Source organism: Nylanderia fulva, unplaced genomic scaffold (genome assembly GCF_048542155.1).
Source record: "Nylanderia fulva isolate GAGA-0341 unplaced genomic scaffold, ASM4854215v1 Scaffold15, whole genome shotgun sequence".
Taxonomy (NCBI): Eukaryota; Metazoa; Arthropoda; class Insecta; order Hymenoptera; family Formicidae; genus Nylanderia; species Nylanderia fulva.
The window spans coordinates 2458462-2479807 of record NW_028189730.1 but is presented as its reverse complement, the minus strand read 5'-3'; the positions used below and the strand labels follow the sequence as shown (position 1 = coordinate 2479807).

The 21346-nt window shown below is 31.5% G+C and overlaps 1 protein-coding gene across 2 annotated transcripts in view; it reads left to right on the top strand.

Annotated features, from left to right (window-relative positions):
- The window catches only part of LOC114938984 (uncharacterized), a 149700-nt gene that overhangs the window by 10694 nt on the left and 117660 nt on the right, over positions 1-21346 (top strand). The window contains exon 1 of one of the 2 annotated variants that reach the window (XM_029313193.2): positions 14410-14705. The exons of the other annotated variant lie outside the window; for it this stretch is intronic. The gene's annotated coding sequence lies outside the window, so the exon portion shown is untranslated. Of the gene's footprint in view, positions 1-14409; positions 14706-21346 lie in introns of those variants that run through there. 2 annotated transcript variants of the gene reach the window in all.

The following is a 21346-nucleotide window of genomic DNA, read 5'->3' as shown; positions in this document are numbered from 1 at the left end:
CTGGGCTATTACATATGTATATAAAAAAAAACAAGAAAGCTAAATAATTACAGTTTTTTATCGGTCTTTCGCATTGAGTCAATTTAACCTAAACGATAAGAAAACTGCATATAATTATTTAACTTTCTTGGTTTCTTTTTATATACACATATAATAGCCCAGATTTATTATTGAATATTCTTATTCTAGTAAAGGATTTTTTATTCCATATAACCAATGAAGAGTTAATAAATGAAAACATTAATTTGAACCAGACTTAGTCAGGATCCCCTTAAGGGAATGCTGCCGTTGTTCTGTTTTACCGACTTTAAGTTAGGTTAGGTTCACATTTTATTGAATATACAGATTGAAAAATCCTCCACAATAAAAGTACTGATAATAATAAATGAGTTCTTTCATGTCATTTCTATTGGGAGCGCTATATTTTGTGCACAAATAAACTGCCGAACTTTTGTATCAAATAAGTATTGTTATGAGGTGATGCAAGAGGCCGATAAACTGTAATTTTTTAACTTTTATTGTTTTTATATACGAAATTACATCGCTCCCCGTTCATTATTATAAGTACTAAGATTTTTCAATCTGCACAGTCAATAAAAAGAAAAGCCCTTGAACTCAAAGTCGATAAAACAGTCATGGTCAGCTTAAGAGTGTCCCAGGACTAAAATTCCGCGAAATTAGCTGCGAGAGGTTCGTCAAATATAATTTTAGGCAGGCAAAAGGATAAAAGGGAGGGGCTTTCATCGTTCAGTTCGACCGACATTGTCCGCGCGGATATTATTACCCGAAGAATGGTCGTTCAGGTCGCTCGTGGGAAGGGAGAACCCGGGTGGGTGGGATCGTCGGAGAAGGTTCCCTGAGTAAACCCGAGGCTTTCCTTTCGACACGAGCTTTCGGCATTGTGCCCGGGCCGAGCTCGCGCACGTAAATACCATGATTGATGGGGTAGAAACAGCCCTTGAATCGCCTCCTTCTCTCTCGCATCTCTCTTCTCTCACACTCTTGCCGACCCGTTCTCGCGCCGAAGTTTACAAGGAGAGGCCACAATGGACCCGGAGCAGCGTGCCGATTTTCCGTGCAACCCCCAGCGATGGGCACTTAACACCCCATCCATCCCCTGTATTGTTTGATTGTTCAATGGCACGTGCTGCGATCCAATCCGAACCCCCGTGAGCCGCGCTCGGGATAGCTCTTCTGCGAAGGTTAGTGAAGCAGAGTTCACCCTCGGAGCCCTCCTCGGAGACTCTCGAACATTTTTATAGCGATTCACGACTCTTCAAAGAGAGCTCGAGAGACCCTCTCGGGGATTCTCACCAGGCCACTCCAGCTTCGATAAACTCTTCCGCGAATAGCGTTTAGGATTTAATTAATAATTTACGTTACACGTATCTGTAAATATTTCTCGGCAGTTTTTAATTGACAGAGTCTAGAAGTTGGTTGCAAGTTTGACGTCTCTTTCGCGACTCTGTGATTACAAGCGAGAAAAACATTTTTTTATTCATACTTTTTTTCTCTTTAAATTTTGGTGCCGAAAAATTCAAAAATTGTTATAATAATTTTATTTTACTATTTTTTATAGTAATTTTTTATATAGCGTTAAATAGAAATTCTCTTCGGAGATATAAAATCTTCGTTAATCACATTTCATGCTTAATAGAATTTTTAATCGTCAATAAACACTTTTTTACTCATTCTCTCCCCGATATCATTATATATTATTTCAATCTATACAATTATTATAAAAAAGTAAAAAATTGTTATAATAATTATTTTATAATAATTATATTAGATTATTTTTTATAGTAATTTTTTATATAGGTAGGTATAGCGTTAAAGAGAATTCTCTTCAGAGATATAAAATCTTCGTTAATGACATTTCATGCTTAATAGAATTTTGAATATCAAAGCTTAGAAAATTAGCGTGTTGGAAGTCAAGAAAAAGTTTATATTTACTTAACAAAAAATGTCAAATTATTGAGACAAATGTAGAACAATGTGAGAAAGTCCAGATAAATAGTAAAATTTCCTGACAATGCCCGGTTTTCCAAATTCGCTTTCCTGTTCGCTTGGCACCCTGATATTTATTATCGTATCAAAATTTCGGTCCTAATTGTCCTGGCAAGATTCTCATTGCGATGCACAGGGCAAAAAGCTAAACGAACTAATTACTCGACGTTACAGGTGCATCGGCCGTAAAACCAGGTGCACTCAGCCCGCAGGTACACTCGGTTAATTGAGTGGGAACAGTCTGTCGCGCCCACGAAACGCCCTCTTTCTCTCTCGTTTCGCCCCATCCTCCCGATTCTTCAGCTAAACGTCGATAGAGAAACTACCCAGTGTGTAAATGCACCAGTACACGTTCGCGATCGCGAATTAATAATTTGTGCGCGGCCCTTGGAATTCTCCTCCGGGTACTTTAATCTTTGCTCCGATGCCTTTGTGAGCTCTTAACTGCATTCGAACATTATAATTTTTAATAGCTTACAAGTTGTCTTTTTGCTTCCGTCATTATTATTTGACGTATTTTTTTTTTAGAATTTAAATTAAATGTGTTTAAAACTTTAAATTTTTTTAATAAAAAGTATACCAAGGAGAAATTTTTGTAATAATAAGCATTTTTAGTAAAAGTATAAAGAATTAATTATTTTGCAATTTTTTAATAGTTAATTAATCATTTTTTTAATAGACTATAACTTATGTCATTATTTGACATATTTTTTTAGAATTTCAATTAAATGTGTTTTAAACTTAAAATTCTCTACAAAAATATCTATCATATTAAAATACTTTTGAATAACAAATATTTTCAGTAAAAATATAAAGAATAAATTATTTTGCAATTTTTTAATAATTAATTAATCATTTCTAATAGACTATAACTTATGTCATTATTTGACATATTTTTTTAGAATTTAAATTAAATGTGTTTTAAACTTAAAATTCTCTACAAAAATATCTATCATATTAAAATACTTTTGAATAACAAATATTTTCAGTAAAAATATAAAGAATAAATTATTTTGCAATTTTTAATCGCGTAATAAATATATAATTATATTAGATTATATTATGAAAAAGGTAAAAGATATAATTATTGCATCAGCGGAAAGCATCATAAATATTCGAGACTTGCATTCAGCGCGTCTCCGTTTTGATGGCTATTCGAGAGCGGGCAGGAATAAAACGTATTGCACGGTAGGAGATCAAGGATGTCGATCGCGGATGCAGCGTGGATGTATGTATAGTATATATATGTGGGATGCATCGGCATTATCGAAATCCAAAGCGACGGCCGAACCCGGAGCGCCGAAGAATTTTTATTCAGGGAGCATCTTTAGAGATACGAGATCAAATTAGATCCAGACGTCAGATCAAAATATACTTACCTCTCTTCGCGCGCGTTCCTCTTCCTTTGACCTTTTTTCATCCCCCGTGCTTTTATTCTATTTTATTGCCGACAGAAAATACCGCGAGATCGTGTCGCGATGTAAGACATTATAATCAAAGATGAAATTACTATAATTTATGGATATTTCACATTTCCATAAAAAAAAAAAAATCCTTTTTATTATTTTATCTTTATTATTGTATGTATATTAATCAATATTTAAAGTTTCGAACGTTGATGTAAATTTCTTTTTAACACAGATAGAAATAATCATCGCGGAATATATTGGGGAAAATTTGGCAAAATGTCACGTACAGCTCGTAAATTATTTTCAAGCTGTAAATAAAAAGGGGTGTATATTTTCACATTAATCGTGTTCATTTTTTGCTTATTTTATTGTAATAGCATAAAACGAACATTTTTATAATTTAATTACATTTAAATTTGAAATGCACCGCTTAATTATTGCATATTTAAAATTTCTCTTATTTACATTAAATATTATGTAATAAGTATTTTTATTACAGAAAAGTACTTTAATAATATTCATCGAATCAAATTACTTTCCGCGTAATTAAAGATGAAAGAAACGAAGAGAAAGAAAGAGGGAGCGAGAAAATTGACGAGAAAAGAGGTGAAATGAGGTGGTGGAACAAGAAACGGAGGGTAGGATAAGACGGTGGACGCAAGAACGAAGCTGCTCGGCGAGCTCGGAGATGGAAGGAATATACCCGTAGAATTGCACGTGATGCGAAAATTCGTTTACATGCTGCCGAGACTGGCATCCCTATAATGTCTACCAATGCCGCGCATTCCATTCTGTTCGGATGACGAGTATTCCCGAGACTTTATATAGCCTTATATATATATATATATATATATCGCGGATAGACAAAATGCTATACGTAACTGCGCCTTTACGATATTTTAATATCGTCTCTCCGGGATCCATTTCTATTATTTTTTTCACCTTTTTAATTGCACTTTGAATGACAAATCTATCCTTGAAATATAGATTTTTATATATTTTTTTATATATATTTTTATAGGAAAAATAAATATAAATATGTATATATATATTTTTTTTCGATTAAAAAATATATTCAAAATTTGTTTCTATAATTTTTTCCAGTTTGTTAAATTTCATATATATATTTTCATTAAGAAAAATAAATTGTGAATATATGTATATATTTTTCTATAAAAAAGTATATCTAAAATTTATTTCTTTAATTTTTTCCAGTTTTGTTAATCGCACTTTTTTAATGACAAATCAAAAAGTTTTTGAAATATATATTTATATACATCTTTTAAAGGTAAAATAAATTAATAAATATAAATATATATATTTTTTTTCCATCAAAAAATATATAATATTATAAATATTTTTTCTCTCAATATTAATATTTAATTAACGAAGTCTGAAAGCATAAAGATCTGGATCTCTTGGCAAACTTGTCTCAATAATACATATGAATAATAATAAGCTTAATAAACTTGTGCATTTACATCTCTCCGTCTTTCGCCACCGCGTTTCCCGACTGCAAATGCAATCGAATTTCGCGAGCGTCTAATGGCTGGATTTTGCGGGCTGCGTGACTTCTCGATCGTTCTGTATCATCCTTCGGGTTCGGGAGATGAATACGAATGGCGAGTCAACGGGATGTACCTGTTGGTAAGCAGAGATGCAATATGGAATATCGAATGCACTGACTCGGCTGTCTCGACCAGACATCCCTTTTCCACCCCCTCCTCAATGGACCAGCCACCGGATGCATTAAATGCACCAAATGCAGCGTGATAACGTCACTCACAGAACGTAGGGTCGGTAATTCCGCAACGACGTGAAAGGGAGGGATTGATCGGGGAGGAGGAAACGAGGTCGAGGAAGGGAATTGCTGTCTCTCTCTCTCGAGTAATTTTCGAAATTGCCCTTCCAGAACGATCTGTCCGCGATCTGTCGATTCCGACACACCGCGACCATTCGCAAAAATCGAGAATGAATAATCGTTTCGCTGATTAAATGTAGCGTTCGCACGCAGCAGAGATTTTTCGACAACCGAGAAATATGGCACGCATGAGAATCTGCAGAGGGAGCTGAAAGGGGACGTGCTTTGCCTCCCGTCTTGGAATCATTTTTAAAATTAAGCTTTTCCTCTCCTTTTGAATAAACACTGGAATTTATCTGCATATTTAATATAAATATATATATAATATATAATATATAATATATAATATAATATATAATATAATATAATATATAATATAATATAATATATAATATATACATATAATATAATATATAATATACATATAATATAATATATAATATAATATATAATATAATATAATATATGACAAATATATAGTATATAATATTAATGTATAATATATAAGATAGAATAAATATATGATAAAATATATAATATATAATATATGTGATATATAATTATATAATATATTATAATATATAATATATAATATAATATATAATATAATATATGATAAATATATAATATTATATAATATATAATATATTTAATATAAAAAATAAAAATAGCAAAAAAATTAAATTAAAAAAATGGAGAAAGAGCAAAAAATAAGAAAGAAAAAATATTAATCATGCTCTCCCCTGAAAAAAATCCTTGCAGACGCCCGATGATGGCGCGTACATATAATTTGAGATGTTGGTTATATATGTTTACACAACTACTATGCGCTTTTCATCATGTCTATATGTCAAAACTGCTGCACCAAACTTTCGCATCTTCGGAAGTGCGAGTGTCTTCGAAAAATTCTGAATTAATGTTTTGCATTTCTGGAAAAGAAGGACTTTTGTAAGAAGAACTTTCCGCGAAGGGAGAAGCTCTCCCCGTATTCTTTAAATTTCAAATTTATAGACTCGGAATCTATTATCTCGGGGCGTTTGATGACTTTGAGATACTCCCTGACGTAGTCTGCCAAGCTGTCTCGAAGTTCGAATATTCCATATTCTATATACGTATATAGGTTCCGGAGGCTACTTATCTCCTCTCTGTCATTCACAGTCACAGGCAGAACGTACATATATACTAGCCAGAGTTAAATGTCTGATTATCATAAATGTTCGGGCGATGATACCGTCGATATTCGTCGTATTGGACGTCCCAGCGATTTTCGCAGCTCGACAGCGAAGACTTGTTTGCGGTGAGAACGTGCCGAGAAGCTCGCCGCCGAGCTTACCGGAAGTCAAGCCTTAGGAATAACAAAGCGTCAGCGCCTCTTAGACCTCCCTGATATCCCTCTCCATGTGTGCGCGAAATGGTCTACTCCTCTGAGAATAATTCTTCCCATCCCATATTCTGTAAGATCCTCAACCGCAGTTTCGAAGCGTTCGATCGTCCACGAATAATTAAATATCTTGTTACTAATTGTTGTAATTATAAAGATGCAATTATAGTATACGTGGGTATATAAAATATTTTTATCCCCGTATTCCTTATTTGTATTTTTATCATATGTTATATGTGTAGGTATTACATTTTTAATTTAAAGGGAAAATTTTAATTCATTTTACACTTTTGTGTTATTTTACATTTCTAATTTATCGTTTTAAATTTTAATTACTTTGCGATGTATGTATATACAAGTCTTTGATATGTCAGAATTTTGAACGAGATACGAACGCATTTAGAAGGGTGGAATTGTATGAATATTGAAAACAAAAATATTAAATTTATTTTATTAATATTTTTATTAAAATAAAATAATAAATATAAATAAGTTACTGTTAAGGAAAAAATTAGAAAAAATATAAAAAATATGTATATATACATACATACATACATATATATATATATATATATATATATATATAATTAAATTAATAAATTAGAAAGGTGGAAATATATGAATATTAAAAACGAAAATATTTTATTTATTATTATTTTTATTGAAATAAAATAATAAATATAAATAAGTTAATATTAAGGAAACAATTAGAAAAAATAGAAAAAATATGTATATTTAGAGTAATTTTAGAAGAATGAAGTGTTACATTAATATATGATATATATATATATATATATATATATATATAATTAAATTAATAATAATACAAAATTTTAATTAGCAGAAATAATATCGTCAGTGAAATGAGTTTCGTTTAATTCAACTTCGTGTTAACTGACATGTAAATCCTTGATTCTCGATCCTTAAATCCGAATAGAGGATTACGCTCGTAACCCAAACTGGAGTGCGCGCGCGCGTTTCATATAATTGCGCTATAATAACCATCGCAGATGTCGGCTCGTTAAATTGTTAATACATCGCCGTGGAGGAGACGGGAATTTCAGCAGTTAATTTTCCGAGCTTTCTAGGAAAGAATTTAAAGAAGTTTCAGGAAAGTTTCGCTCGATTATTTACTCATTAGAAATTAATAACGCTCGCCCGATATATATATATATATATATTTATCGATGATTTACTCGTTAGTTTTACCTCTTTTTTGCAAGACGAAGCAAAGTTTGAATTTTTTGGCACTCCAGCAACTTGGATTCTCTCTTGACTTTTCTTTATCAAAATCCTGGGTAAACTTTTGCGCACAGGTTCCGGATCCTTTATATAATAATATGAGATTTCGCGTTCAAAATCTTTGTTTATGCATAAAGTTTTCAGCAATTTGAGAATATGAGAATAAAGATGATAACAGACGGGAGCCTCGGAATCTTGAGATAGAAAATGTAAGAATGCCTAGAAAAAAGTATAAAGCTTAAGAGTGTGGGAAGCGATATATCTCGTTGTTTATATATCAATATTTCTCGGAGTCTCTGAGAAATGTAAGAAATAAGGAGAGGGAAAAATTTTAGGAACCCGAACTTTTTTTTTATTTCTATCTTTACCAAAATATATAATAATTTTACATGTAAATTAATGATGTAAGCCCTGATGACTGTTGATGCATCGCGGTATCTGTCATCATGACATACACACGTGCGCATCAGTACGAACGAACAACTAATTAAATAAACCATGTACTCTGGCAGTAAATTAAATTAATTATATGATAAATATAACTTCTCCCCTCATATCCGCTAAAATTATTTAACGCATATTGGAAATCCATGAAACAAGTGTGCCAATTACAAGGAGATATGTATATTTGAAACCAAAATTTACGCTTAATATTGCATAATACCTATCGAATTTGGCTTACAAAAATAGCTATTGTCTTTATATCAGAATATTATATATGTACGCCATGAAAATTAAATGTCATTCAAATCGGCTTAAGAAAACAGGTGATAAATTTTGATTTATTCCCACTCTCCCTTTCGCTCGCTCTCTCCCTCTTTGTCTTTTTAAAAAAAATTTTTATAATTTTTTAAATATATTTTTAATACAGAAAAATATTGTTTAAGAATTTGCGGTGTTAAAATCAACATTTCGTTCATTTGTAACAGAAAAAATTAATTATATTTATGAAATAACGGGTATAAACAGTGTTTGCTAAATAAAATTATATAGATGATCATCTAGATGAAACTTTGGCGTCACCTTAACTTTATATAGATAATAAAAATATGTATTATCTATATCTGCATCTTAGATGAAAAAAATATTATCTTTACTAAATTATATAGAATAATTTTGGTTTAGAATCATAGCATATAAAAATATTTAAATAGTCGAGCTTAAGTAGTAAGCGATACAAATTGATAAATAAAAATATGAATACATATATTTTTATATCCCTATTATAATTTACATTTTTTTAAATAACTGTGTTTACATAAGCAGACTTAAAAATAATTATCTAGAAAATTATCTAGATGTGAATCCATAGAATTTTATTTTTTATCTAGATATCTTTAAAACACAAAACTTTGGCGTCATCTCATCTTTATATAGAAATATATAAAAATATTTATTAGTTTTCTCTATCTGCATCTTATTGTTAGATGAAAAAAAGTATTATCTTTACTAAATTATTTCGAATAATTTTCAGATAATTTTGATTTAGAATCATAGCACATAAAAATACTTAAATAGTCGAACTTGAGCAGTAAGCGATAAAAATTTATAAATAAAAATATGAACACGTTTTTATATCCCTTTTATAATTTACATTTTTTATCTTTTATCTTTTATCTTTCATCTTTTATCTTTTATCTAGATATATTTAAAACAAAATCACCTGCATCTTATCTTAGATGAAGTTTACATATTATTATCTCATCTTTATCTAGCTAATTTTTAAATCATCTAAGCGCAACGTTGGGTATAAATAATCGTTCGATAAATTTTACAGCAATACACACGTATAACTTTAAACGTGTCAATTGCTGATGGCAGTCGAGAAGGTTGAGGTAAACGGAGATCCCCTGAAATTGACTTGGGACACATCTATATCGAAATTCTCACATACACAGACGAGAGAGATAGAGTTCTCGATGTGTGGAGGAGATGCACGGGAGATTCCGCGAGAGAAAAGTTTTGTCGCGCTGCCATTAATAATAATAAACGTCGCGACATCGATAATAACTCGTTCTATAATCTCGCCGAACGCTTGCGAGACGTAGGAAACGGAAGGAAGAGACTTCGGCAACTCCCGGGGAACGCATACGTCTTCGCTTACGTTCAACGCGTTATTTTATTACCGTCCTAAATTCGTTTCCCGCCTATCTTCAAATTTTTCTCCCCCAGGACAATCCGCGCGATAAGCGATACATTTTTTTTTTTTTTTTTTTTTAAATAATACATTGAAAGCTCTGATGCATAAATAGAAATTCCAGTAAAGATTAGCAGGCACAGATATCAGTTTTGTAACAAAATTATTTTAAAATTATTTTTCCTCTATACTTTTGGACGTTTCGGTCTTCTCAATCCATCCTCAGAATATTAATTAATTAGTACAAAAATTATGCACGTAGTTTTAAAAAAAATTATACGTATGATTTTTTTTTACTAATTGATATGCTGAGGATGGTTCGAAGGTAGGAACCGAAATACGTTTAAAATAAGTATAATAAAAATTGAAAATATATAATTTTGTTGTATCTAATATATTTGTACCTGGCCCTTTTCATACACTCAAAAAAAAATTATTAAGTTAATAAATATTTGTTTCAATACTGTCAAATAAATCATTTATTTAAGACAATTAAATATTTATTTGTTTTGGATTTTCTTATATAAAATAAATATTTTTCAAATCAAATAAATATTATTAGTTTCATATAAATAATTTATTTGGCAATATTGAAATAAATACTTATTCGAATTCAATAATTTTTTTTTCAGTGTATCTGGATATATTTTTTTTTTTATAATTTTGAAAGATTACACACATACTTTCTTACAAGTTTGAAGTTGGAACGTTTTTAGAATCTTCGTAGATTCGGCAGCAACGAATGAATATTGCATAAATGCATCCTTATCGAAAGCAATCTGTTCAGAATGCGAGATAAAAAATCTCTTTTAACATTTTCTCGCCCATTTCCTCTTTTCAACGTCGAAATTTCGACTTTTATTTTTCACACGCTTCCAAATTCCAACTCACTCTCGACTTCTTTTCAACTTTCAGCGCTTATCTCGAAATTTCAGATCCCTATACCCTTGATTTTCATTCAACATCCTGTTTATTCTCCGACTTTGGCTACACTTTTATAGTTTCAGTGACGCGCTTACCGCAAAACCCACCGACTTTTTATAATTCCTTAAATTCTTCATGTTTTCTCTCTCTTTTTCTCACATAAACACATATACACATGCGCGCTCTTAGTCTCATTTATCTTATATATTTTTAGTTTCTCGGCGACACATTTATCCTTCCTGTCAATGTATAATTTTTCACCTTTTCATCAATGTACAGGAAGAGAATTTTCTGTTAGAATTTATTTAGAAAATTATATTAATCGTAGGATATATACAAACATGTTTTTATCAAAATTTTTAATATTTAAAAATTGATAAGTTTTATTATTTTATAGAGAAATAGTCATTATATATAATCTATGGTATTGGAAGAATTTTATAAGAGTTTCTCTGATTAATATTTACCATAATAAAAAATATTGCACATAAACTTGTACATAGTAAATTTTACTAAAATTAATCGAATATATTTTATATCTTATTGTGTATAGATATTAATATTTTTTATTATGATAAATATTAATCAGAGAAACTCTTATAAAATTCTTCCAATATCATATTGTTCTACGATTATATGATTTTCTTAGGATAAATTCTAAGAGAAAATTTTCTCCATGTAAGAGAGATTAATATTTACCCCAATAAAAAATATTAAATAAATAAGATATAACATATGTTCGATTAGTTTATTAATATTTCGTAGTAAATATTAATAAAAGAAAATCTCTTATAAAATTTTTCCAATACCATATCATCCTACAATTTTTTCATATTTTAAAAGATTTTTCAATAAAAAAGTCTTTTGTACTATATTTCTCGGCAAAGAAAAATTTCGACGAGTATTTTCTTTCCACAAAATTTCTAGGAAAACCGTTGTTGAAAATTTTTTCATATTTGAAAAGATTTCCGAATAAAAAGGTCTTTTATATTTTATATCACATAAAGAAAAGTTCCAGCACATTTTTAACATTTAATAAAGTTCCTTCAGGGTTGTTATACATCGTTCATCGACAGAAGGGTTGAGAGTATTAAAAAAAATTAGAGTTTAATATTTTATTTTATTTTATTTATATTAATATTCTCGAGTGCGTATTTTCTTTCTGCAAAATTTCTAGGAAAATCGTCGTCGAAAATTTTTCCGAATAAAAAAGTTCTTTGTACTTCATATCGGGCAAAGAAAAGTTCCGGCACATTTTTAACATTTAATAAAGTTCCTTTGGGGTTGTTATACATCGTTCATCGACAGAAGGGTTAAGAGTATTAAAAAAGAAATCAGAGTCGAATATTTTCGAGTGCGTATTTCTTTCCGCAAAATTTCTAGGAAAACCGTCGTCGAAAATTTTTCCACATAAATTTTTCCGAATAAAAAAGTCCTTTGTACTTTATATCGGGTAAAGAAAAGTTCTGGCACATTTTTAACATTTAATAAAGTTTCTTCGGGGTTGTTATACGTCGTTCATTGACAGAAGGGTACGAAAAAAAAATCAGAGTCAAATATTCTTGAGTGCGTATTTTCTTTCCGCAAAATTTCTAGGAAAACCGTCGTCGAAAATTGTTCCGAATAAAAAAGTTCTTTGTACTTCATATCGGGCAAAGAAAAGTTCCGGCACATTTTTAACATTTAATAAAGTTCCTTCGGGGTTGTTATACGTCGTTCATTGACAGAAGGGTACGAAAAAAAAATCAGAGTCAAATATTCTTGAGTGCGTATTTTCTTTCCGCAAAATTTCTAGGAAAACCGTCGTCGAAAATTGTTCCGAATAAAAAAGTTCTTTGTACTTCATATTGGGCAAAGAAAAGTTCCGGCACATTTTTAACATTTAATAAAGTTCCTTTGGGGTTGTTATACATCGTTCATCGACAGAAGGGTTAAGAGTATTAAAAAAGAAATCAGAGTCGAATATTTTCGAGTGCGTATTTCTTTCCGCAAAATTTCTAGGAAAACCGTCGTCGAAAATTTTTCCACATAAATTTTTCCGAATAAAAAAGTCCTTTGTACTTTATATCGGGTAAAGAAAAGTTCTGGCACATTTTTAACATTTAATAAAGTTTCTTCGGGGTTGTTATACGTCGTTCATTGACAGAAGGGTACGAAAAAAAATCAGAGTCAAATATTCTTGAGTGCGTATTTTCTTTCCGCAAAATTTCTAGGAAAACCGTCGTCGAAAATTGTTCCGAATAAAAAAGTTCTTTGTACTTCATATCGGGCAAAGAAAAGTTCCGGCACATTTTTAACATTTAATAAAGTTCCTTCGGGGTTGTTATACGTCGTTCATTGACAGAAGGGTACGAAAAAAAAATCAGAGTCAAATATTCTTGAGTGTGTATTTTCTTTCCGCAAAATTTCTAGGAAAACCGTCGTCGAAAATTGTTCCGAATAAAAAAGTTCTTTGTACTTCATATCGGGCAAAGAAAAGTTCCGGCACATTTTTAACATTTAATAAAGTTCCTTCGGGGTTGTTATACGTCGTTCATTGACAGAAGGGTACGAAAAAAAAATCAGAGTCAAATATTCTTGAGTGCGTATTTTCTTTCCGCAAAATTTCTAGGAAAACCGTCGTCGAAAATTGTTCCGAATAAAAAAGTTCTTTGTACTTCATATCGGGCAAAGAAAAGTTCCGGCACATTTTTAACATTTAATAAAGTTCCTTCGGGGTTGTTATACGTCGTTCATTGACAGAAGGGTACGAAAAAAAAATCAGAGTCAAATATTCTTGAGTGCGTATTTTCTTTCCGCAAAATTTCTAGGAAAACCGTCGTCGAAAATTGTTCCGAATAAAAAAGTTCTTTGTACTTCATATCGGGCAAAGAAAAGTTCCGGCACATTTTTAACATTTAATAAAGTTCCTTCGGGGTTGTTATACCCCCCGTCCGGCACATTTTTAACATTTAATAAAGTTCCTTCGGGGTTGTTATACGTCGTTCATTGACAGAAGGGTACGAAAAAAAAATCAGAGTCAAATATTCTTGAGTGCGTATTTTCTTTCCGCAAAATTTTCTAGGAAAACCGTCGTCGAAAATTGTTCCGAATAAAAAAGTTCTTTGTACTTCATATCGGGCGAAGAAAAGTTCCGGCACATTTTTAACATTTAATAAAGTTCCTTCGGGGTTGTTATACGCCGTTTGTTGACAGAAGGGTACGAAAAAAAAAAAAAAAAAAAAAAAAAATCAGAATCGCATATCCTCGAGTGCGTATTTTCTTTCTACAAAATTCCTAGGAAAACCGTCGTCGAAAATGATACGGCGATACGAGAGACATTCACCCTCCCGGCGCGGCGTCGCGCTCACCCCTTCGGCGTCGCTTCCGCCCTCTCCGTCGCGACGCTCGCCCACCGCTCGCTCGGCGGAGAGGCGCACGTTTGCGAAGGGCCAGTACGCCTCGGGCCGCCGGGCGGATCGAACGCGAGAACTGGAGGCTTTCCGTGTCGCGAGTCGCGAGTCCTCGGGTTCGTAGAACATTTTCGCGCGGCATCGCCTATATCATTCTTCTCCTCCTCACTCAGACTAAGAGACACGTGTGCGTCATTTTTATTATCTCGGGATAACGTGGGATTCCGCCCTTTCTCGCTCTCCGTCATCGGGGATGATACACGTGAATTGTTGATATTGTTGTACGATTAATTTTTTTTTTTTTTTTTTGACAAGGTAAAGCTGCCTTGAGATTGTTCGTTCTCCTCTGGAGGTGGGTTCGAATTTTTTTGAACTTTTTTTATTTATATATATTGCTTAGTTAGAGCTCGCACAGAGCAAAATTGAACGTTAAATTCTGCGGATTATTTTCTTTATATATATATATGTATATGGGATTGATCGTAAAAGGTATAATTCAATTTTGAGAATGGATCGTAGGCTATTAAAGAAACGGTATTAATATAGCTCACGCTTACTTCGGGGATCTTCGAAGATGAGTTCGAATTTCTCGAGTTCTGTGTATTCCTAATCCTTAGATCCCTCATCAACCACGGTGTCTGCGGCTGCGACGTGATTGGCTCCCGCGACGATATCCCCAGTAATTTCGTATCACAGTAATTTGCGGGATCGTTTTTAGTAAGATTGATCATAAAGGATAATCCGATTGTTAATATCGTGTTATTAGTGTCGCGAAAGGTGTCAAAGATCCGGAAAATATCGACGAGGGGTGACTGACATATTTTGCGAGGATGGATTTGAACTTGGGTAGAATCCTGTTTCAGGATGTCTAACGGTCAGGGAAATCTGGAAAACCGGGCATTGTCAGGGAATTTGATAAATCTGGAATTGCTAAGGAAAAGTCGGGAAATTTTACTATTTATCTGGATTTTTCAGCAATCTTGCATCATTTTTTAAAACAAAGTTACAGCTATTTAAAAATTTGCTTATATATTGGACAATTTTTCCCCTTAATTATTTCCCTTAATTATTTTGAGGAGTGTATATAGTTAATTTAATAATAAATTAAAAAATTAATAACAAATTTTGCGCGCATACTATTAAATTTTGACAGTTCGTATTTTGACAGTTCGTATTTCGACGGTTTTTTCACATTATTCTACATTTGTCTCAATAATTTGACCTTTTTTATTAAATATATATAAACTTTTCTTTACTCCCAGTACGCTAATTTTCTGTGTTGTTAAAAATCGATTTATCTACAGCGTGTTCGTTAATTTATATTTTCATCGTCGTGTTATTTTATTTCAATATATTTGATAGAGACAAAATAAAAAATTTTATATAATATAAATAAAAAAGGTGATTATTTAAATAGTTTCTTTAACTTTCGAACCTTTTCATTGTCGACAAAAATATTTCAAGGATTTCATGATTTAACATTTAATTGATTTATCACACAGATATATGCAAATTATATATTTGGTTAAAATAATACTAAAAAGTCAGAGAAAAAATTAATTTCTGGTCTTGGAAAATCTGAAAAAGTCAGGGAATTTTTTTTTCATTGAGTCTGCTGGACACCCTATGTCTATATTTTTTACTTGCGATTTCCAAACCGGCGAATTTTTGAAACTTTTACGTACTTGATTCGTATTTCCTTAAATATTGGCCGATCGCTCGACTTTACATTGAGTCGTTTCCCTCAGTTTCCGTCAAATATTTGCCGACTGCTTGCAGTTTTTATATCTCTGTTTGGATTTTCTCCGAAACTCCCTTTTTCTTCAAACTGCATAATCCTATTGTATGATCAATCGGTATTGTTTCTTCTCTTACTTCGAAATTTTTTCGTTCCAAGATCCGTATAATCTTGAAATTACTTATTTTTTTTTTGTTGAATTCCAAAACTCATTTGCATGATAAGTCGCGATGTAAAATGATGAAAATGTATTTCTTTCGCATTTTTATTTCTTTTCAAATCTCGGACGCTTTGATATTTAGATTTTTCATTCTCTAAATCCTCGGAATATCGCGCTTTAAGATATTAAATGTTTAATTTATGAGCTCGTTCGTAATGTATAGGGAAAAAATGTTGACGTGAAATATTTCTGGATTCGGATCTTTGATACCTTAAATTCCACCTGCTCTCTTAACTCTCGAATCCTTATGTGCGACACGATATTTCACGACAACTTTGTTGTGCACTATATCATGAGTTGTCGATATTGAAATCTTGATATTTCCCTCCGTCTACTTTGACTTTTAAAGTATTTCAATCTCATTGAATCCTTAAATTTTTATATTCTCTCGCACAAGCTCGCTTTATCGCTTTATAATATCTCTTCGGAACCTTCATATTTCATCTTGAAATCGCTTGAATATATATATATATATATAAGCGCGTATAAAAATTCCAAAATACCTCCCACGCCTCGTTAATCTTTCTTTATATTATTATCATTAAATATATTTCCCGCATATATACAGGGTGTATTTAAACAAGCGTGAAAAATTTTAGATGATTCTTTGTCAAAAATTAAGGAGGGTTTCTTATATAAATATATATTCTTGTATCCCTCCCTGAGGAGTTACACTTTTTTAATAATGTATCTTTTTCTTAAAAACTATTGATTTTACGAAAAAAAAAGACACAAAAAAGTTTCTAAAGGAATCAAACTCTTTAACGCATATTTTTATTACATGATCATATTCCGGCCCATCAAAAAGTTCTGATAAAAAATTAAACAGGAGCTGTTAGTTTTATCCCCTTATAACGATCAAAAAAAAAATAATAATATCCACCAATATTTATTTTTTTAATTTGTTTAAAATTTTAGAAAAAAAAAATTAATTTTTACCTACTCATTAGAAAAATATAATTCCTCAGGGAGAGACATAAAAATATATGTTAATATAAGAAAAGAAATCCCCTTTAATTTTCGACAAGGAATTATCTCCTTAATTTTCTCGCTTATTTAGATACATATATTTTCCTCATACGCGTCTCCCTTAGATATAATACGTTCGGGGAAGAATTTTCACGTATAATCTCGCGGTAGGAACACACCCTGATTCGCGCTATTCGCCAGGACCCTACACCGGGGGTCCTGTCCAGGATTTGGGACGAGCGGTCGCTCGTGACAGTAGAAAAATATCGCGCACGCCCGACGCTCTCCGCTTTTTCCGCTCGGGGGTTGGAAAGGGGCGAGGAAGGGGGAGGGGTCTGGTCGTCTGACACTGACACGCCGGTAATGACTTCAAAGAGCCATATGTACGAGGTGGTTCGCGTGAAACGCGGAAACGCTCGCCGCGAATTGCATTTTCGATCGCTCCGCTACATATTAGGCTTTTCAATGTTTCTGCAATCTAGAACGATCTTGCCTTTTTTCTCGTCAATTTTTTTTATCCAAATGCAATTATTTTGTTTCTTTATTTTTTCTCCTTTTTTTTGCGCGCGAAATAATTTTTGAATACGGATATAATTATATTAATTTTATTATACTAATTGGTTCAAAGGGAAAAGGAAAAAGAGAGCATATATATATAATATATATATATATATATATATAATATATTATATACATATTATATATTATAATATATATTATTATACATTATATATAATATTATTATAATATATATTATTATATATTATAATATTATATTATATATTATATTATAATATTATATTATATATTATATTATATATTATATTATATATTATATTATATATTATATATTATATTATATATTATATATTATATTATATATTATATATTATATTATATATTATATTATATATTATATATTATATATTATATTATATATTATATATGTATATATGTATAATATAAGGAAAAGAGAGCATATATATACATATATATATATATAATACATGTGTTACGGAATTAAAATTGCGTGTGACATATGTTACGTCGGATTTTTATTTATAATGGAAAATGCGTTCGTTTCACATGTGAATATATGTTCTGTAAAAAAAAAAAAAAATCACGCATTACACAGAAGAGATATTTGTCGCACGCAACAAAATCAATTATACATTACACGCGGATATCCTATCTGCCTATTTGGCGTTTTAAAAACTGCGTGAGCCTCTCTCGAAAAGCGCTAAAACATTCGTTGCACCGCAAAATCGTTCTAATGCAATGTAAATATTTTCCCGCGCGACGGGAATTGTTTTGCGCGGAGCAAATATTTTTCCGCGCGACGCAATCGTTTTAAATTGCATTTCTCGCCTCCCTCTCCCTTTCTCTTTTGCTATCTCCTTCTCTAGATTTCCCAATCGCATTCAGGTGATTCGAACGCGTTTCGGGCCGGACATTTTTTCTCCGCGGGTGTAAGTCGCAATTTTTTTTAATTGAAAAGCACGCACGTACATAATTTGTAATTTCGCGCGCGCGGATGATATGTGCCTTTTTTTCCCGTCTCTTTCCTCGGGAAAAATTCAAAATTACTCTGCGGAGGCTCTTGGCGAAAACTCGTCGGGGAAAATCGGGCGCGGATCCCGAACGCGTCGAGATTTTAACGAACGCTCTTTTTTTTCCCTCGTTCTCGTCCGTCGTCGTCCGTCGAGTTTGATTAGAGCTCGCGGACGCGGAAATCGTCCGTCGCGCGATGCGGAAACCGTAAAAAATCGTCCTCGCGCGATTTTACGCTGACTCGTTTCCGAGCTCGAAACCGAGCTGAAGTTGAATCGCGCTTAATTAGTAGCACGGTTGCCTGCGTCATTCGTTAATGATATATAGCGTATAGGATGTGGCATCAAGCTTTAAAAATTATAAGTAGTTCATTTTAATGATATATACGTATGTATATGTGTTTTATTTTAATTAAAGGTAATTTGCAAGGAGCATCCTTTTTTTTAAATAATTTTATGTATTTAATTTTCTCCAATTGGTTTCTTTCATTTTTTTTTGTATAGGTAAGATTATCGAAAAATAAATATTTTATAGTTTGTTTAAATTATGTCTACTTAAATATAACATATCTCGTAAACTCAGTTGTTGGCCATTCTATAATTTTTGGTATCAAATATTGTATGAGAAATGGATTTATATTAAAAAATTAGGATAAGTCTATTTAAAAAATTAAAATTGCCGTTTAAAATTCAAGATAATCGAAAAATAAATATTTTATAGTTTGTTTAAATTATGTCTAATTGAAATATTACATATCTCGTAAACTCAGTTTTTGGCCATCTTATAATTTTTAGTATCAAATATTGTTTGAGAAATCGATTTATATAAAAAAATTAGGATAATTCCATTTTATCTTATTTTCTTTAATTAATTTCTCTCATTATTTTTATATAGGTAAGATTATCGAAAAATAAATATTTTATAGTTTGTTTCAATTATGTCTAATTAAAATATTAGGATACATATCTCGCAAACTCAGTTTTTGGCCATCTTATAATTTTTTATATTAAATATTATGTGAGAAATCAATTTATATAAAAAAATTAGGATGATTCTAGTTTTAAAAAATTAAATTGCCGTACAAATTAGATTTGAAAAATTACCTTAAAATTCAAGATTATCAACTTTTTCCCTCTCCGAACGTTTTATACAATATTTTCACGCTTCTGCCACATTTTCGGAGATTTTTGACTACATTAATTAAAACGAAACACCTGTATATATTTTTCCCTCTAAAGGAATTGAAAATGAAGAGCTCTCGCGATATAAATTTTAGAAATGCAAATGGATGATGAAAATTTATCGTCCATAAAATTTCAAGCTAACACGTTAAACATACACCTGATGATTCGAAGGCAATTTTGCGCGAAGCATCGCGCTATAAAAAATTTCTTTTTCATTTCCTGCGCTCGCAGATAATTTGTTAATCCATCTAACCGGAAACGCCCAATAATCATAGTTCGAAAAACTCGCCTCCGCGTTGTCGCACGGGCAAAAAAAAATAGATGTGGACGTTCGCGCATATTTTCGCTCCGTCCGCAACCATTTTTTATCGATGATCCTAGTCGCGCTCCTAGTGTCGATTCGAGCGGATATTCCGACACCAGGATGCGTCCGCGAAAAAACAGACCCGGGTTGACAGAAGCTGCTCGTTGGAAGTGTCGATGGACTTTTCCGAACCCTTCCGATGGGAGGTCGGCGCGGTTGACAATTCATTTCAACGTTTCAACAATTTTTTTTCCCGAATTTCTAGAGAATGTACGTTCACGTGTGATCGACGTATGATGGTTAAGAGAGATGGTATTATACGCGGATACGTTTTGAAACGTAATATTTCTCTTTTACATCGAGAGTGTACATTCTATCGGACTTGAAAGTTGCCATTATGAATAAATCGGCGCGATCTTTCGAGAGCAAAATACGTAAATAATACATATTGTGCACTAATTAGACAAGTACATGGTTCTGAATAGCCACGACTTCTTTTTGTTATCCGATAACCAGTGTTTGCTGGTATTTACATGTATGAAATTATATATAGATGATCATCTAGATGAAATTTTGGCGTCATTTTATCTTTATGTAAATAATAAAAATATGTATTTTCTATATCTGTATTTTAGCTAAAAAAGTAGTATTGTCTTTACTAAATTATCTAGAATAATTTTCAGATAATTTTGATTTAGAATCATAGCACATAAAAATACTTAAATAGTAGAACTTAAGCAGTGAGCGATAAAAATTTAGAAATAAAAATATGAATGCATTTTTATATCCCTTATAATAGAAATATATTTTATATATAAATATGAATATTTATTATTGTATACATATATATATATATTATATATAATCAATATTTTATATTTTATATATATTTTATTTTATATATAATGAATATATTTTTATATCTTTTTTATAATTTACATTTTTTATAGCTGTGCTTATATAAGCAGTCTTAAAATTATTTTTTATACAATAAAGTGATGCCAGTTTTGGTCAATTGAATAAATAA